Genomic DNA, 19,201 nt, shown 5'->3' with positions numbered 1-19,201 from the left:
AAGGAAAATGCACAATAGATAATCAGTAAGTCTTCTTCCACTCCCTAAACTATTTTTTCTGCTGCTCCCAGAAAACTTACCAATTCTGTTCACCTGCGAGCAGGGCTTCTAGATAATGCTGGTAGATTAAGGTATCTAAGTTTTCTGAACCTGAGATTGAGAAGTAAAGTGTAATATGATCACTGAATTGTACACATAAGAATGAGAGGCAAGAAATAAATATAAAAAGGAGGTTAGGGTTGGACCATGACAGGCTTTGTGTGCTATGCTAAAGTATCTGGACTTGATGGAGAGTAGCATTGGAGAAGGAAATGGCAACCCACTCCAGTGTTCTTGCCTGGAGAATCCCAGGGATGGGGGAGCCTGGTGGGCTGCCGTCTATGGGGTCGCACAGAGTCGGACACGACTGAAGCGACTTAGCAGCAGCAGCAGACAATAGAAGGCTAGGCATGGTGTTAAGTAGTGAAGGGACATGACCAACTTTGTGTTTTGGAAAAAGAACTCTGGCCACAGTGTGGAAACTGGACAGGCAGGAGAGAGGGGGAGCCAACATATACCACTGCTGGGGAAGACAGGGGCTGGGAAGTATTTAAGAGGTTGGGTTTTGGATTTGGGAATTTAGATAAAACTGAGCATGTGGGCAAATGTAATGCCATTTACATGATAGGCAACAAGAGAAATAAATACTCATGGTGGACTTTTATTTCTTGTAATATATTTTCAATTATGAAAAAGTCATAGGCTTATGTATCTATGAAATCACACTGGAGCCAATATAGTTGTGTGTGTTATGTGCGTGTGCTCAGTCATGTTTAACTCTTTGTGACCCCCCTGAACTGTAGCCAACCATGGAATTTTCCAGGGAAGAATACTGGAATGGGTTGCCATTTCCTCCTCCAAGGGATCTTCCTAATCCAGGGATTAAACCTATGTCTCTTATGTCTCCTGCATTGGCAGGCGGATTCTTTACCACTGCCCCACCTGGGAAGCCAGAGGCAATATAGGGTAGTGGCTAAGAGTTTAGGCCCTGGATTTGAATCTTAATTCTTAATTAGTGCAGAGATCTTGGGTAATTATTTTTATCACTTTAAGTTCTAATGTCTTCCCAAGGTCATGGTGAGGATTAAATAAAATGTTGCATATTAAAGGACATATCATAGGGTTTAATAATCAGCAAGCTATAGATTAAGGTCAGCTACTATGACCACAGTGTTTGGGTTAGGTCTAGCTGCAATCTCAAGCTTTCAGCTGTTTTCATTCCAGAAAGAAACATTTAGAAGACTCAGACTCCTCTGCCAGAACTGGATTTTTTAAAACTCTAGATGACTAAAAATGCTTAAAACCACTATTCTAACATGCGTTTAATCCTTGAAACCCAGAAACAATTCAATGAGCTATTTGGTTAAGTTAAATGCAGTTCTTTGAAATCTGCTTAAATGCATGGCTCACTACCCAAAGGTTCCAGAGAACTCCACTTGCCTGCTTGGGAAGCAGCAAACAAGGTCAGTATTGATAGCTTACGCTTCAGTGAGTGTATCAATTTAAAGCTTCATCAGTGATTCTCACTCATCTGCACCCCTGCATGGCTGTTGTCTTGCAAGAACGGGGTGACTTACGAACCTATTAAGTAACTTCTTCACTTGTGCTCTAATGAGCCTATTGTTTCCCTGGAAGAACACAAACACCTGAGTACAAGCCACAAATAAGAAGCTGAAAATTTCAGCCCTGCTTTTACCTAGAGACACTTTTTGTTTTGATTCTCTGTGCTTTTGCTTTGCCAACCTAGCCAGGTACAATTTTATGCCAAGTCCTGAGTAGGGCTATTGGGGTCCCGCTGTCCAAAAGAGCTCTGGTCACAGCTGACTCCTCTGCTGTGCAGGACGCATGTGTGTGACCTTTTGGAATTTAAACATCAGACACTTGTTAATCTACTGTTCCTCCTGCCACCAGAAAGTGCATCTGCAGTGAAGATGACCACTTTTCAAGGAGCATGAACCTGCTGCAGTAGGGAGGGGGCACCAAGCCCAGCCATAAAGAGGGCATCCACGGTCGTCACAGCCAAGGAAGTTCTGCTCGTGCTCTACCCTGCAAAAGAAGGCTTTGGCCCTGTTGTTCTGTCCCCATAATTCAAGGTTAGGTTCCCTCGTCTTCTATACACTGTATCACTGATGAGAGATGCAAGACTGAAAATTAGTCCCTTAAGAATTGGGGCCAATATTGTCCATGGAGGCTTAGTGGGTAAAAATATATTTTATATAATTTACACTTGGTGCCTGAGTTCCTCTTAGGAAGCAAACTTGTCACTTGGCAAACAATTTGATAAGTTTTAAGGGCAGGGACAGGAGGAAGACAAACAGAGATAGCTAAATGGTTCTATTTCAGAAATGAAGAAAAGTCTGTGGGTGGACAAGGGCCAGGAGGAGAGGAGAAAAGAAGGGGAGGGAGAGCCAGATGCTGGACCCATCGTGGGAGGCTGGAGCCTATTCAGAAAGATGGTCATAGTAGGCATCAGGTCTATTTATAGGTTTTTTTTTAAAAGAATGTCTAATATTCAGTTTTAAGTTGTTAGCATGATTCATTTATTCAAAGCTTCATAAGGGACTCATTTGAACTCAATAAGAAAGTCAGGCAAAGGGGTCGAGTTTCCTGAGTCTGGGGGAATAGGAAGATGAGCAGAGGGAAGAGAAGAGCCCAAAAGGCAAGAAATGAGTAAAATCAAGAGGAGCCAAATGTGGCCATGAGAACATAAGCCCCTGAGAATTTCCAGAAATCAAGGAAAGGACCTTGAACTTCCACAGAATGTGGGATTTAGAAAGCTAGAGAGAATTTCATTTATGTTTTATTATTTTTTTTAAATTTTATTTTATTTTTAAACTTTTGCCAAACATCGAAATGAATCCGCCACAGGTATACCCGTGCTCCCCATCCTGAACCCTCCTCCCTCCTCCCTCCCCATACCCTCCTTCTGGGTCGTCCCAGTGCACCAGCCCCAGGCATCCAGTATCGTGCATCGAACCTGGACGGGCGACTCGTTTCATACATGATATTATACATGTTTCAATGCCATTCTCCCAAATCTCCCCACCCTCTCCCTCTCCCACAGAGTCCATAAGACTGATCTATACATCAGTGTCTCTTTTGCTGTCTCGTACACAGGGTTATTGTTACCATCTTTCTAAATTCCATATATATGCGTTAGTATACTGTATTGGTGTTTTTCTTTCTGGCTTACTTCACTCTGTTTTAAATGAGATATGAGTTCTACAAACTCTGCAGTAAACAGCATCCATCTGTCACTGAGGCCTTCTAACCCATTGATTCTCTGTCTTCAATAGAGACATACCTTGTCCTCCATGCACTTTTCTTGATTATAAAGATCAACACATATCTGAGTCTTGAAAAATGCATTGGGTCAAACAGAATGCTGGGAAAACAGGAACTGCAATAGTCAAGGCTTCTTAAGCTTATTGGACCTTGTTTCCTGCTTTGTATCCTCTTTACGGCCATTACAGGGATGGGAGTGGCAGTTCCCTTTGAGGGTAACGAGACCCTGTTACTGGAAGGTTTAAGCAGAGCCTGAGTGACCAGTTGACCCAGAGTTGTGCAGGGGATTCATGTATCAGGTAGAAAGAAGCTTGACAAATAGGCCTCTGGGCCCTTTAAACGAGTTTCTATTACTTGGGGGAGAACTTAAAACTTTCAGAAAAGTTAAAAATATTCCAAATGTCTGTGGCTGATTCTAAAGAATGTACATCTAGCCCTTTCCCCAGCTCCAGTTAATCTGTTCCAGTTTATGCTAATCATGCTCTCATTATTTGGGAGGAAGGGAAGGAGACTTGGACCCTCTCCAAGGAGTGGGGGTGTTGAGCGGCTTTTGCAGTACAGTGGCAGGAGGCAGCATGTGGCTGATGGGGACCTCCAAGTGTCCACAGGACTGAAAGGGACTTTTCTAGTCTGTATTCAGGTCCCATGGCAATGTGGGTGGGTTCTGAAACCACATTACACCAGTTTGCAGAGGTTTAGATTTGGATGGCTGGAGAAGAACCCCAACCTCTAAGATCTGTAGGGTTTCTTCTGTAGGTCAGAACTATGGGTCAAAGAACTCTAGGGCCTCAGGGATTAGCGGAGAGAGAGACAAGGGTGTGATTGCATAGGCAGGGGCACAGTCACAATTTCTTCTAATAATCTATCATTTTCTTTCTCTGTTGTTGAAAAGTTCTTAAATATTGGTGTGAGGTAGGGAATCACAGTTCAGTTGTATTGCAACTCAAAAGCACATAGAAAATGCACTTTGAAGATTTGTCTCTACAACTGATTTCTTTATAAGCCCCATCTCAGAGTTATCAGGGAAAAATCTGTTTTTCAGCTCAGTCCTGTATAAAGCTGCGTCTGATACAATCAACTTGCAAGTAAATTGCTTTCTCTTTTAGGTGCCTCACTGCCTCTGTGACTCTTCCGAATGTGGTTCTTGATGGATCACATGTGACCTCAGGGCTTTGTGAAAGCTCTCATGCACATGGAGTCCTTACCCCACCCCCGGCTCAGTTACGGTAACACCCGCTTCTGCACGTCCATTCTCATTTTGTTGTCATTTCCACTTATGTCCCTGGCTGACGTAGCCTACGGCATGGTTGTACTCCTGGTGTCACTCTATGATACAGGCCTGGGGGTGCCCCTGTCTAGCAACTCTGCCTCTCCTGGGTCTAGCTTGCTTCAGGACTCCCTGAGCCTGGCAGCAGCTCTTGGCGAGGCCCCGTAGGGATTGCCAGGTTTAGCAAATGAAAATATAGGGATACCCTCACTTTGCTGCACACCTGACACTAATACAACACTGTAAATAAACTATACTTCAATTTAAAATTTTTAATTTTTAAAAAATGAGAACAAAAATAGATATTGATAAAAAATTACAGGATATCCTATTAAATCTGAATTACAGACAAACAATGAATTTTTTAGTGTATGTCCCCAAATTACACATAATATTATCTGCTGCTTACCTGAAATTCAAATTTAACTGGACATTCTGTATTTTATCTGGCTACCCTCCTCCCAGGCCCAGTGTCCTCAGCCAAGGACTGTAGATCCTGATGAAGGAGTCCTTTTGGACAGCTCACTAGCCACCCCTTCAGGAAACACCCGTGCCCTTCACAAGGCACAGGTAATATCTGGATACCTTCTGTGCCCTAAGGAATCAGGATTCCCTGTGGGAGTTGAACCCAGGCCCTTTCTGTCTAAACAACGATGTTAGGGCACCACTTCTCCCCATTGTGGGCACCCCGACCAGGGCTGGGGAAGCCTGTGGGTGTGCGGGTAGGAGACGTTCTGCCTTTGGAGTAACCACCCTCCCCCCGTATCTCTTATCATCTTCACCTTCTGCCTCTCCCCGTCTTCTGTTGCTTAACTACCCCCAGGCCAGAAGCAGTGAGTTTCTTTTATTTCTCCTTTGTCATATCTTCCTCTTTCCAAAGCACAGAAAGCAAGTCTCACACCTGGCTGCGATAGCAGAAAGCACATTTTCTTTGCACTATCGGAGGACTGTGACAAGTGGACCATAAGGAAAGCTGAGTGCTGAAGAATTGATGCTTTTGAACTACGGTATTGGATAGGACTCTTTAGAGTTCCTTTAAATGCAAGGAGATCAAACCAGTCAATCCTAAAGGAAATAAACCCTGACTATTCATTGGAAGGATTGATGCTGAAGCTGAAGCCCCAATACTTTGGCCACCTGATGCAAAGAACTGACTCATTATAAAAGACCCTGGGAAAGACTGGGGGCAGGAGAAGAAGGGGACGACAGAGGCCCAGATGGTTGGATGGCATCACTGACTCGATGGACATGAGTTTGAGCAAGCTCCGGGAGTTCGTGATGGACACAGAAGACTGGTATGCTACAGTTCATGGGGTCACAAACAGTTGACATGACTGAACTGAAAGGAGGACTCAGTAACATTTATTCTCTAATCCTGGTTTTGGTTACATTAAAGATAGAAATAAAAGGGATTACCCCTCTTAAGGTAATAACCTTGCATAGTTGTTGTCTTTCTAAAAAAATCCTATATTGAATGCCAATTTTTTTTCTTTTTCCTTACATTCCTTCTATACCAGTTTATTCTCCTCCTGGGTAGAAGGATATCATCAGCTGACTGGAGAGAAGATCAGGAGTTCAGACAGGCTGCAGAGAAAAGTAACACAAATACTTTTTCATATTATTTCATTATATTTACTTTGAGGTCCTGCCTGACATAGATACTTCTCTTTGAGCTGTGCACCCTCCTCCTATCAATACTGAGATGTTTCTTGTAATATGAACTTCTATTAGGGGGGAAGTTGACTTTGTCTCCTGAAATGTTCAATCAATTAATTCCTGGACAATGAAAGTTTTTAATTATGAAATTTCTCATACTTAACACTCAAATACATTGAAAGATAAAAGATAAGTACACAGAAATGTAAATGAAATAAAATAGCAGCATGCAAGTACCTGCCATCCAGGTAAGATTCCTTACAGAGAATCTTATAAACTTCAAATTTATAAAGATAGTAATCAATTTTCAGTTCAGTTCAGTCACTCAGTCGTGTCCAACTCTTTGCGACCCCATGAATCGCAGCACGCCAGGCCTCCCTGTCCATCACCAACTCCCAGAGTTCACTCAGACTCACTTCCATTGAGTCGATGATGCCATCCAGCCATCTCATCCTCTGTCGTCCCCTTCTCCTCCTGCCCCCAATCCCTCCCAGCATCAGAGTCTTTTCCAATGAGTCAACTCTTCGCATGAGGTGGCCAAAGTACTGGAGTTTCAGCTTTAGCATCATTCCTTCCAAAGTAATCCTCCCAGGGCTGATCTCCTTCAGAATGGACTGGTTGGCTCTCCTTGCAGTCCAAGGGACTCTCAAGAGTCTTCTCCAACACCACAGTTCAAAAGCATCAATTCTTTGGCACTCAGCTTTCTTCACAGTCCAACTCTATCCCAAAAATTTACAGCCTTTTGAACTCAAAGTATTTTCTCTATACTTTTCTAGTATTTCAGGTTGCATGTTGTGCCACTCTGAAGGAAATAATCTAACTATAAGGATAAAATTACATTATTTGATAGGACACAACTGGGAGGCTGCAAAAAAGGAAAATTAGGTATATGGGATGCATTTCATTTCTGACTTCTTAAATGCCATTTGTAGGTTGAGCTTTGGGGAGAAGAGTATGTAATTATGTTAGTTTGAAAATCAAATCATTGCTTACTCCAGGTAATTGGTGTCTCTGCCTCCTTGTCTGTCTTTTGCTTTGCCTAAGTGGACCAATATTGCTCCAACATGTGATCACGAAAAGTGAACTTTGTAAGGATGACTCTATATAACCAATCATTCCTGCATTTTCAGTACATGCTTTTAAGTTGCACTATGGTGTACAATTTTTCTTCTTTGGTTTCATAGGCCATTTGAGGCGGAAGGTAGAGAGGACGTAATCCTATGCAATCTCCGCATTCTGCAATTTAAAAGAGAGGAGAAGGACTCTGTCCTCCAGCCAGTGGGAGGCGCTGCTAGGGGAGGAGCAGCGTCCAGACCAGAGCAGCCTCGTTCTCCCCTCACATGCTGACACCACCTTCCTTCTCCTGATTAACAGAAACAACCTACCATATATTCTGGTATCAAGAATGTCGTAAAGTTTAAATTGGCCTATCTTGTAATTAACTACATTTTAAGGGTTTGGAGGTGGGCTAAATGGTCAATTTCAGCATATTAACAGTTTCACAAGGAGGAAGGGGAATTTACACAGAAGACAAAAGGGGAAAACATGTTCTTTATTTGGTAGCAATGAAATCTGTTTCAGCATTATTGGATTATAATGGTCTGAATTTTATCTAGAATCTGTGCCTCAGGAAGCACAACCCTCAAAAATGAGTAAAAATTGTTTTCACACTTTTTTTTAGGTTAACTTCAATAATAGCAAGTTTAACTTGCAGCTCTTTTTATATGCATTTAAAAAAAAACATATAGTCTTTTCTGAGAAACATTTATTTTCTGCATCAACATTTATTTTCTAAAAATCTTTGGAAAAGATGTTTTTATCTTTCCAAAGAAGATCTAAAATCCTTGTGTGCAGATTGAAAACCTTCTGTGATCTGATTACACTTAGAGGTACACAGATTACTTTTTTTTTTTTTTTTGCCTCCTAATTACAAACTGGACCACCTAACACAACTTCCCTGCTCTTGGTTTGGGCTCTTGCTAATGCTTCACTGGGGGTTTCTCTGGTGGCTCAGTGGTGGAGAATCTGCCTGCAGGAGATGCAGGCTTGATCCCTGGGTGAGGAAGATCCCCTGGAGGAGGAAATGATACCCGACTCCAGTATTCTTGCCTGGAGAGTACCCATGGATGGTGGACTATAGTCAATGGGGTTGAGAAAAGAGTCTGACCTGACTAAGCGACTAAACAGCAATGTTTCACTAAATTTTAAAACTTGACTCCTTCTTCTAAAGGCAGCTCAGATGCTACTTGCTTCCTGAAGTTTTTCCTCATCTTGATTCCTTTAAGTCTACCCTCTACAAAATGAATCTTTACATCCTTAGTGTTCCCACAGCACTTTATATTTCTAATATACTAAATAAATAAACAGCATGTGGAAAACTTGTCACTTTATCAAATGCATTTTTACTTATTTTGCTTAATTATACTACTTGCAAGATTCTGTATTATTACTTGACTCAGCATCTTAGCTCTTTCACTAAAATGTAAGAACCTTAACTTCATATTTGTTTTTGTGTAATCTACTGTATTAAGCTTTGCACATGGGAAGTGTCCCAACTGATATTTATTAGCACTGAATTGATAGTAGTGTTCATACTAACCAGAAGGGATTAAATTCTTAAATGTCAATAGATTGTTCCTTGTCCTCAGATGAAGGCTCTGATAGTGACCCAGCAGGCACTGCTAGCCTCAGATTCCACCTCTGACTTTGAAGTCTGGCAGCCACCTCAGAGCATTAATAGGCAAAGCTGTGGCTTGCTGGGTAATAACACATTGCCTTGGAATAATCATTTTCAAATGAATCAACAACAGCAGCTATTTGCCTGATCTAATTAGCATCATCTTTTTTTGAGCAGGCGGAAAAAGGTTGGCATATTCTGTATGATGCAACACGCAGCAAATTATATAGACAAGGCAACATCACAGGGTCAGGCACTCACCTCCGTGGCTGAGGGTTTCCTGGCAGTCTTCCCCCCCTCCCCAGCTCTTGCCTACACTAGCTTAATAATCAGTTTGCATCATTTTAAGTATAAGAACTGTGAGGAAATCCTTAATTTGAAATTTAGCCAAAATGTGGTTTCTGTATTAAAAGAGACTTGCTTCACAGGAGCATTGCAACAACAAAGGTGAACTTCCCTTTACATCCAAGAATATTTGGGAAGTGATTTAAACTGAATGAGAAGTTTACTTACTTACCTGGTGGGAATGTCAACATAAATGGTGTTAGGTTCTTGTCTCTCCTAAGAGTTAACAGGCCTTTGTTTCCAAAGGTCAGGCTATGGATGCTCTGTGAGGGAGTGGGCTTGAAGGGAGGACAGGCAGAAAGGATGCCTCTATCTTTAATGAGAAAAATGATTTAGTAGAATTAGAAGGAAGGTGTGTATGTGTGTGTGTGTGTGTGTGTGTTCTGCTAATGGCTGAGAGAGCTAGTGTGCTCTCTCTCACTCATTGAGAAGGTACTGGGATCTTGCATTGGGGAGAGCTGATGAAGGTTTTGGGGAGTGAACCCTAAGGCAGGGGTGTGCTGGAGCTAGCTTGTCAGAGCACCTTTCTTCCCAAATGTCATCGTGGGAGACTGAAAACTGCCCTTTCCCCATATTTTCAGGACCATGTATGCCCCTCCTCCCCAGACTCTTAGAGCACCCCAAGAAAAGGGAGAGCCCTCTGTGATGCCTGACGCTGAATGCTCTATCTGCCCCAGTGAAGTTGACACCAGATATAATTTGGTTTTGAAAAATAAAATGTGGGCCTTGGAGTCAAATTTCCTGAGTTCATATATCTGGGCCTACAACTTGCTAGATGTGCCTTGTTATGTAGGCAAGTTCCTCATCTTTAAAATGGGGAAGAATATCCTATTATTAGGTTTCTGTGAGGATACAGAAAATTAATACATGGAAAGCCTTTAGAGAAGGGCCTGGTACAGACTACCCATTGCTGTTACTGGGTAGAAGGGTGGGAGCGGGGGGTGTCGGCCGGGCATGTTTATATGCACCGCAGTATAGTCCTTTTACTGCATATGTCCTTTCCTGGCCTCTTCCCTGCTGCTAGCTTTGGATGGCATGCTCTCAGATGGGACGGCCCAGTGTCTGTGTATGCATTGTCTTTGCATTGCCTCTGTGCTCTCATGACACTCCCAGTAACAGGTAGTTTTGAATGTGTCCCTTTTTTAAGTACTTATTTCTGAAGTTCCTCTAGTTCTTGACATGTAGTAGGCACACAGAAAATGGTTTTTAGGTTGAATTGAATTTAGATCTGTTATAGGCTATTCTGCAAAGCATTCAGCCAGTAATCAAAGCTTTCTGATGAGGCTGGTTGAAGAAAACTATTATTTATTAACAAGTTTGAACTAATTTGGCTCCATGGTCAAGAAGAAATGGGCCCTAAAGGAAGTCATTACTGATCACATGGATATTTAGTGGCAGAATCAGTCCCCCGAACCCTCACTACCCTAAAGTCTCCAGGTTTAAGCCGATGCTTCTCTCGAGAGGGAGCAACCAAAGGCTAGAAGACCTTGGTCAATGTAAAAATTCAGAGGAACCCTGGGTTGCCTGTGGAACTGGATTTTGCAAGGAGGGAACAGCTGTTTCACAGGAAGCAGAGATTTCAGTGGAGACTAGATTTATTAATTAAAGCAATCAACCAATTTTCCTTCCTCCTCCAGGCCTAGGAAAGCACCTAGCCAAAAGACACATTGCTTCAGTTCATAAAGGAGTGCTTCTGTGCATTAAGGGCTTAACAAGAATCCTTCTAACTGTTAAGTCCTCTTTGCTTAACAAATAAAAACAAAATGTATTTGGAAAGACAGAGGCTATATGGCAGGGGCTGGGTTTCTGAGTTAATATTCCAATGATAACAGTAACAATAAATAGATAGCGATTGGACATGAGATCCTGCACTGGGTTTATATGGATGTCATTTCATTCAGTGCTTCCCAGGTGGTGCAGTGGTAAAGAATCTGCCTGCTCGATCCATGGGTTGGGAAGATCCCCTGGAGAAGGATATAGCAACCCAGTCCAGTATTCTTGTCTGGGAAATTCCATGGACAGAGGAGACTGGTGGGTTATTGTCCATGGGGTTGCAAAAGAGTCACACACGACTTAGAAATGAAACAACAATATTTCATTCAATCCTTACAGGAGCCTTAGAAAATACATTATTTTCTTCATTTTACACAGGAGGAAATGAGAATGAAAGAGATGTTAGCTGACTTGTTCAGAGACACAGTTGGTGAGTAGTACCCAGGATTGGAACACTTCTTTCTGCCTGGAAGCACTCCCATCACCCCCTCTAAACACAGGAGGTTAAAAATTAAATAATGGACCAACTTGAGCCACAGAGGAGTAGGAATAAATAAAGATGATGACTGAGGCTGAAATAAATTCACTTGTCTTTTAAATAGTGATCACAGGGAGTAAGGTTTTCAAAATCCACACTTTAATCTCTAGCTATCGAGGTTAAATTACAGCATAATTATAGCAAAATGCTAGAGTTAAGAGAGAAAAGGAAACTGCTGCATGAAGTGAGCGAAAGAGAGAGGACCAGTAAAACAGCAGGAATGAATAAAACCCGAAAGCATGAAACGAGATGAGATCAGTGGGCTCAAACTTACTACTTATGACCTTGGGGAGAGGCCAAGCTCCCCTCCTCCCATTTAACTGTAAATCCAGACAAGTGACAGAGAAAGGTTAGAAGTAAAAATATAGAGCAAAGAATTACCTTGGAAATACTAGTAAAAGGTGGCCAAGGACATGGCATCATTAATAGCAAATCTCATAGAAATCAGAGGAAACACAGTGCTTTAAGCAGAGGACACTTTTTACATGAGGATTAGTGTCCAGTGAAGATATCACTGAAGACAGCCTTATGCACAATAGTGGTGAAGGACATTCAAATACCATCCTCAAAATTTGAATTATCAAGTAGGCGCAAAAACTATAATGTTGTTTAGCCCAATCTCCCAAACCACAGATCCTGCTGGTTTAGCAGTGTTATTTTAGACTGTTGGCCAACATATCTTCCTGCCCTGGGGGCTTAAACCCTACAAACAGTTCTGAGGGGTTTCTTTATTTGCTTCCTTCCTTCCCCTTCTTTGTGACGCCCATAAACACACCACACAATTACAAAGTGGCAGCCGCATGCAATATTGGAACAGAGACACCCTGTTAAATGCGTTCCTGACAGCTGTGAGCCCCTTTTAAATTTCAATTATAAGATCAACAACTGTAACTGCCGGCAGACCATTACCACCCAGGGTTCAGGCAGTTCTGGGGACAGAGGGAGCAACTCAGAAGGGGTGGAGGATGGGCTGGGAGCGCCTCCGGAACCCCTCACCTGGTTAAACCCACGTCGTCTGCACCTGAACAATAAACTCAGGCGCAAATGGGAAAGGCTCAGGCCCAAAGCAGGTTTAGGGCTGGAGCCTGTGCCAACACACCAACCCTGACTGCCCCCTACTTTTCACCTCACCTTGACTGAACTTGTAAATCTGGTCCCTTATTTCAGAAGTTGGGAAAGAAAGACAAAGGTGTGGTATTCCCTGCTGGTTCTCAGGGCAAAGAAAGACTGAAAGAGTCTGCTGTAAACACCAGACCCAGCTCTCATCTTTTGAAAATAAGAGCCTCGTGGTGCCCCCAGAAATGGCAGCCACAAGTGCCCCCCTGCTCCTGCCAGGAGCTCTGGCCCCCAGCAGGAGGCCTTGGTGTGGGGCTCTCCAGTCTTTGTCTTCGACCACAGCTGGTGGGGATGTACGGTTCAGTCAAGTCTCAGAGCAGCTGGGTCATTAGCCAAATACTAAAGAGGATGCTTATACTGCAGGAGACGTGGGTTCTATTCCTGGGTTGGGAGGATCTCCTGGAGAAGGAAACGGCAACCCACTCCAGTATTCTTGCTGGGAAATCCCACGGACAGAGGAGCCTGGGGGAGTCCCTGTCCATGGGGTCGCAAGAGTGGGACACAACTTAGCAACTAAACTTCCAACAGTTCCCAAATGAAACAGCTGAAAAAGTACGTTTCCATGAAGGGCCTTCCCTCCCAGAATCTGTTTCATCCCGTCCACCCCAGCTTCCTTGCTTCTACAATTTAGATTAGACTGACCCTCATCCCAAGAAGACTTCTAAGTTTTCTGGTATAAAAGGACATTGGAAGTTAAGCTTAATGAGTAAAATCATTGAACTTCTGAAAAGATCTGGATTTTTCATCTTCAAGGTGCTCAGAACTCATTGGTAGCAAAGTTTATTATCATACACTTGATCTTTTGATTATAGTTATATGGTAGATGTATGTCTTTTTTGGGAAATTATACATTCAAAAATGCTGGCCTGACAAGGGTTTCACCCTTATTCCCCCAGAGCTGATTTGGACATTTGCAGAGGTTCCCAAAGAACAGCCTGCATTTGCTACATTTACTTCAGAACCCTGGCCCCACGGATTCATGCCTTGAGAACTCTGAGAAGCCACCAGACTAGGACTTTCATCAAGAAGTCCTACTAATTAGCTTGGTTCCCCAAGCCTGGGACTTCTAGCCGAACAGGAATGAAAAGCTACCTGAGAGGTTTTTGAAAATTTTGAAAAGCTTTCAGGCATTCTTTTTGGCACTTCTGCTACACAACCTGCCCATTTGGCCCCCAACAAGTGTTTGAGACAGAAAGAGACATAGTTTGGTTCAGAAGCAAAGGAAAGCTTGATTCCTAGATCTAAGAAGACGAGTGTGAGCTCCAGAGCACATGCTTTCCCCAAGAGGTTGGGGCTGATTTATAGGTTCTTTTGGGTCAGGCACAGTTGGGCTGCTCACAGGGCTCCAGATAGAAGGGCCAGATGCAGCATTTCTGTTCACAGACGGCCAAATTGGGGTGTTGGGCCCAGTGGTTCTGCACTGGGAACTCTAATCCACCGTGTATAGGTGAAGGCCTCTGTTACACACCAAGCGAAACTAGACTAAACACAAAAGAAGATGTTAGACCATACACGTTAGATTCTGTGTTATTCCCCTCCTGCTCCTCCCGACATGTGAGTGAGTTTGTTAGTGACACTACTCATGCCCTTGGCCTGCAGAATGCTATGAAGTCAAAACTAGCTGTCCTGGTTGAGATAAATTGAAGAGAATATGGTCAGTATGGTGTGTCTTTGAAATAGGTTTGTAGAGAACATTTCATTTGTACCACTCAGATTTTTTTTTCTTGTTAAATTTACCTTTATGACAAACCACTTGCAAATTTATGTGTGTGTGTTTGTGTGTGTGTGTGTGTGTATGTGTGTGCGTGTGCATGCGCCATCTCAGATATGCTGTCACATAGCTCTCCTCCAGTGACCCAGGGAAGCCTTGCACACTCACTGCAAGAATTTGCCTGGTATCCAGAGGAAACATTTTATATTACTCCAGGATATGTTTTACTGGACCTAAACCTCTAACCAGTATCTTTTAGTGCTTAACTAATGTTATAGTTAATGTATAGCTAATGTATAGCTATAGTCCTGAAAAAGGACTATAACATTCCACACAAGACATTCTTATTTGGATCTAGTCCATATATCAATATTTTGTTAGTGAGACCCTTTTTTAAAATGAGTTTACACTTCTAATTAAAAAATCTGCAACAATGGTATAGTTTAAATTTCATTTCTTATTGTTTAAAAATTGTATTTTGGCAATAAAAAATTTGAAATTAAAATTTAAAGATGGACTGGGTAAAGATTATCTCCCATAATCATCAGGATTCTCTGTGTACTAGATAAACATTAGTAATAAAGTTTTAATAATAACTCACCTACAATTCTTAAAACTCCAAAATCTTAAACTTTTGGAAACTTACTTGGCAGCAAAACCTGACCCAAATCAACACAAGGCTACTTATATCTGCATTTCTTCCACTTTTTGTGAATATTTGTATATTTCTCTGCAGAAATATTAATGTTTTGGAGATGTTACATACATTTATGCACCACATTATGTTTCTAAACTCTAGATAATTTTTAAATTCCCAAACATATCTGATCCAAGGTTTTAGATAAAGGATTTTGAACTTGCCTATAAAATCAGACTATAGCTCATGATTTAGGATGATTTCTTTAGGATTCCACCTCTCTGTTCTTTGGAAGAGACCATCTATGTATAATATTTACACAAAATTTGCACCTGGTTGCAATGAGAATGGAGTCTATTCCCTAAAAAAGGTTTTTTGTCTTACCAAAAGGTTTTTTGTCTTAGCAATCTTTGTAACTATTAGGTGTCTCAATTAAGTTCAACTTATATTGTTTCCACTGTCCAGATACTAGCAGCCATGAGGGATGCAGATATAAGCAGGGTACTGTCAACCACTTAGAGCAACCTGATTGGGGGGTGTAGACATGTAAATACCACTCATTTGTAATGACAGGCTGAATGTCATAAAAGGCAGAGTTACAAGCAAAATGCTGATGGATCAAAAAGGAAGAGTAATATATGTTAAGGGAGGCTTCACAGAGGAGGGGCCACTTGAACTTACACATTTGTGCCTTTTCCAGGGTAATGAAATTTTCACTGGTAAAGAGGTAAGGGATGCTCTTCCAAAGATTTTCACTGATCAGAGAACCCCTGACCTTTACTATTTTTAAAAGGATGCTAGTATATAATGACAGAAAAAGAAAGAAAATAGGAAATTTCAAAGCAAGGCTACAAAAATTGAGGTATATTTTAATGTTTACTTTGCATGCTTTCTGCATAGAAAATGCAACATAATAAAATTGTAGTCATGGGAATAACTATTAGGTTGCTAAACACGCTTATGTATAGTCTATCTAGAGGAGTCATCTGGTTTCAAAAGGTGTATGAATACCATCTTGGATTCTCATCAGTTATCCCTGTGATTGTATATATTGACTTATTTGAAGATGAGATAAATGTCTAAGCTTAAGGGCCCATATGAAAGTGAGACCAGTGTGAAATAAGACCTTCTGAGCCATCTGATACCTGTTACCTGCCCACCCCCTCTACCTAGCTAACCCTACAATTGTTTGGAGGAATCCAGGCAAGAGAAATGGCACAGGCAGTGTCAAGTGAAAGAAGCTTAGCTTTAGCTTTGTACGTGTATCATTCAGGATAGGTTGGATTATGCTGCAGTAACAAGCAACCCCCAAATGTCAAGTGAACTAACACAACTTTTATCTCCTGCTCACACATGTCCACAGAGGTTCAACAGGAAGGCTCCTGGTAATTACTCAGGAATCCTGGCTGATGGAGGATTCCCCAGCCCCTTCATTTGGTGTCCGTTTCTTAAAGAGTTTCTTTAAGAGTTCTCAGCTTCTTAAAGAGTTTGCTTTTTGACTCTTCCAGTCACATAGATAGACCAGAGCAATCCACATGACCACACCTGGAAAGAACAACCCTGTTCTGGAAGATCAAGAGCTAGAATTATCAGGTTAAGAGCATTAATGACAACTTCAGCAGGGAAAAGGGAGTCTTATAAGATTCTTAGAAAAAAAGAAAGAAACCCAGCAACAGATGGTTGAGCTAATAGATAAAGTAAAGGAGCGCATAGATGATCTGAAATTGGGTGCCTAGGGAGAGGAAGCTGGGAGACACACTGGACTAGCGGAGAGCTCGAAGTGTAGGGTTCTCGCAGCCATCCCTGACTGAACGGTGTCTTCACGTTAAGCAAGGTACTTATTCTGGCTTCACTTCAGTACTTCCAAGGGGAAAAGAGACACAGCGATGGTAATGTATGCAGCCTTCCTGTTAGTCTGAGGGTTAATGAAAGTTGGGGCATGGGGCACTTAACTCCCTGTTTTCTATTCAACTCTGGGGAGAGCTGCCTCTTAAACAAAACGAGCCTTTTTCTTTGAGTTCACAGTACATTTCCATGGTGACAAATTTTGCCAACCTCACCAAAATTTGCACTAAACCTGAATAATAAGTTGACTATTTATTTTATGAATTGGATGTGCATCCTGCTGGATTTTCCAAGTGGTTATGACAACAGAATCCCTCATCCATAATATCCATCCACAGCCTGCACGTATAGCTCCCTTGTTTGCTCTGAAGATAATACATTGATTGAGCCTCTTTTGATGGCATTCTTTCCATGCTTCTCACATGAGGAAGAATTACCTCTGTTTTCCCCAGGGGACCTAAAACGACTGCATTTTTACACGTATTATTTACTGTATACATCCTAATATCAAAATGGTCAATTCGTTTATAATCTTTTTAACATGCCTTAGAGAATAAAAGGTTTGTTCTTACATTTGTATGGGGAGGTTTTTTTCATCTTTTTTATATACGAGTTTTACTTTAAAACTCATTAACTGATCTCATGCTCATGAATAGTTAACATTAATTATGCACAATTAGCATATGATAATGTATGACACACATTTCAAGCAAATATTAGACAGCCTAATTATACTGAATATTATTGTGTTCAGCTATGCAGGTTCACAAAAAGTAATGAATGGTATGTCATTTTTATTGAATCCACTTACCTGACCTAGAGTGATGATTTAAAAATGAACATGGTTGAAAATAAATGCACTTACATTGAATACTGTTATGCACTAAGGAATATTTCCATGTAGTAAAAGCTGGAGGTCAGTTGGCCAGTACTTTTGCTTTTAGGTAAAAGATTATTTTAGATGCATATTGTAGGATTTTAGAGCTCAGTCTTAAAATCCTTCAGAACTCAAAGGCTGTTTTATGTAAAATGTTCTGACAGGCAAAACAGTTCCTTTTTAATCATAATTCACCTCTGCTCTGTAGGCTTAGTGTGGAGAACGAAAGTGTCGGTGCATAGTAACAACTATTTTTGGCATATGCCGAATGGAAGGTGCTTAGGAAGATGGGAAACGCTACCAAACTGTACCATTGGTCTAAAAGCGCCAGAAGAAATCAAGCGAGAGAGAAAGGACGCTTGGGTAAATCCTCTCACTTGCTTGAATTATTAACAAGAGTTTACCTGTCTTTTCAAGTGTTCTCTCATTAGGGCTTTTACGTTTCCTATTCAAGTAAAATAAGACAAATGAATAGGCTATGATTGAACTTTGACTTTCTAGTTTAAGAATGCACTATTTGAAAAGTCTATTAGCCTCACAAAAATGATACTTCTTTTTAAAAGAAGCACAAAAACCCACAGTAAAGATAACCTTGTTTTTCCCATTGTGAGCAGAGAGAATTATTCTGGTCTGAGTTGTCACACAAGCCAGTTTTTGTACCTGGACTTGATCCAGCTATTAGGCTAACTGAGAAAGGCTCATTCTGCTCTCCTGCCCCCTCCTTTCCTCCGTGTCCTCAGATTAACTTTGAGGAGTCCATCTTCAGAGCTCTTGGCTGATTTCTATTTTAAGAGCCTAGCTCAGCCATTATAATTAGTCCCCAGTTTGTATGGAATTCTCTCAGGCATTTGAAAGATTTCAAGATCTTAAACAAGCACTTTTCAAAATTTTCCACTGAACTATCCATTGTGGCAGAAGAAAGACAACTTATCTTTGGGGGCTTGAACCCCTAACACAAAATGAGGAATGTCTTTGAAGTCTTTCTCTTGCCATAAAGTTCTGTATACTTCTTGTATCCCTCTAGATACAACTGAATTTTTAAGAAGAGATATTAATATTCTGAATTATTTATCATTGAATAAAATGGATGGTCTAGGAAGACACACTGTGCCTATGGCTTTGAAAGTTCTCTAACATACTGTAAAGTGTTCACTGGGGAATCAGAACTTCAGGATGGAGGCCTAATCTGTTTCATGGTAAATCTTTTGATAAAGTGAGTTTAAAACTAATTATTTAATGTTTGCAATTACAAACCATGCATCAAAGCAACCATCCATCAATAGAGAACTGGTTAAATTCACTACACTACACCCAGACAGTATAATACTCTGCAACAGTTTAAAAGGATAAGCAAAATCTATTGTATTTTCATGAAAAGAGGCCCATAATATTTTATATATATGGGGAATATATTATATATATATGGGGAAAAAGT

General features: G+C 41.3%; 1 long non-coding RNA gene and 1 pseudogene across 1 annotated transcript; one reads left to right on the top strand and one right to left on the bottom strand.

The window, feature by feature from the left end:
- Window positions 1-19,201, bottom strand: part of LOC129646254 (10 kDa heat shock protein, mitochondrial-like) — a 284,232-nt pseudogene that overhangs the window by 50,641 nt on the left and 214,390 nt on the right.
- Window positions 1,024-4,824, top strand: LOC129646256 (uncharacterized). The gene is made up of 3 exons (XR_008711802.1): window positions 1,024-1,502; window positions 1,951-2,132; window positions 4,431-4,824. It is a non-coding gene; the product is annotated as an uncharacterized LOC129646256 (long non-coding RNA).

This window comes from Bubalus kerabau, chromosome 3 (genome assembly GCF_029407905.1).
Source record: "Bubalus kerabau isolate K-KA32 ecotype Philippines breed swamp buffalo chromosome 3, PCC_UOA_SB_1v2, whole genome shotgun sequence".
In the NCBI taxonomy this organism is placed as follows: Eukaryota; Metazoa; Chordata; class Mammalia; order Artiodactyla; family Bovidae; genus Bubalus; species Bubalus kerabau.
Note: the sequence above shows the minus strand (reverse complement) of the source record. Positions and strands in the feature narration are given on the sequence as shown.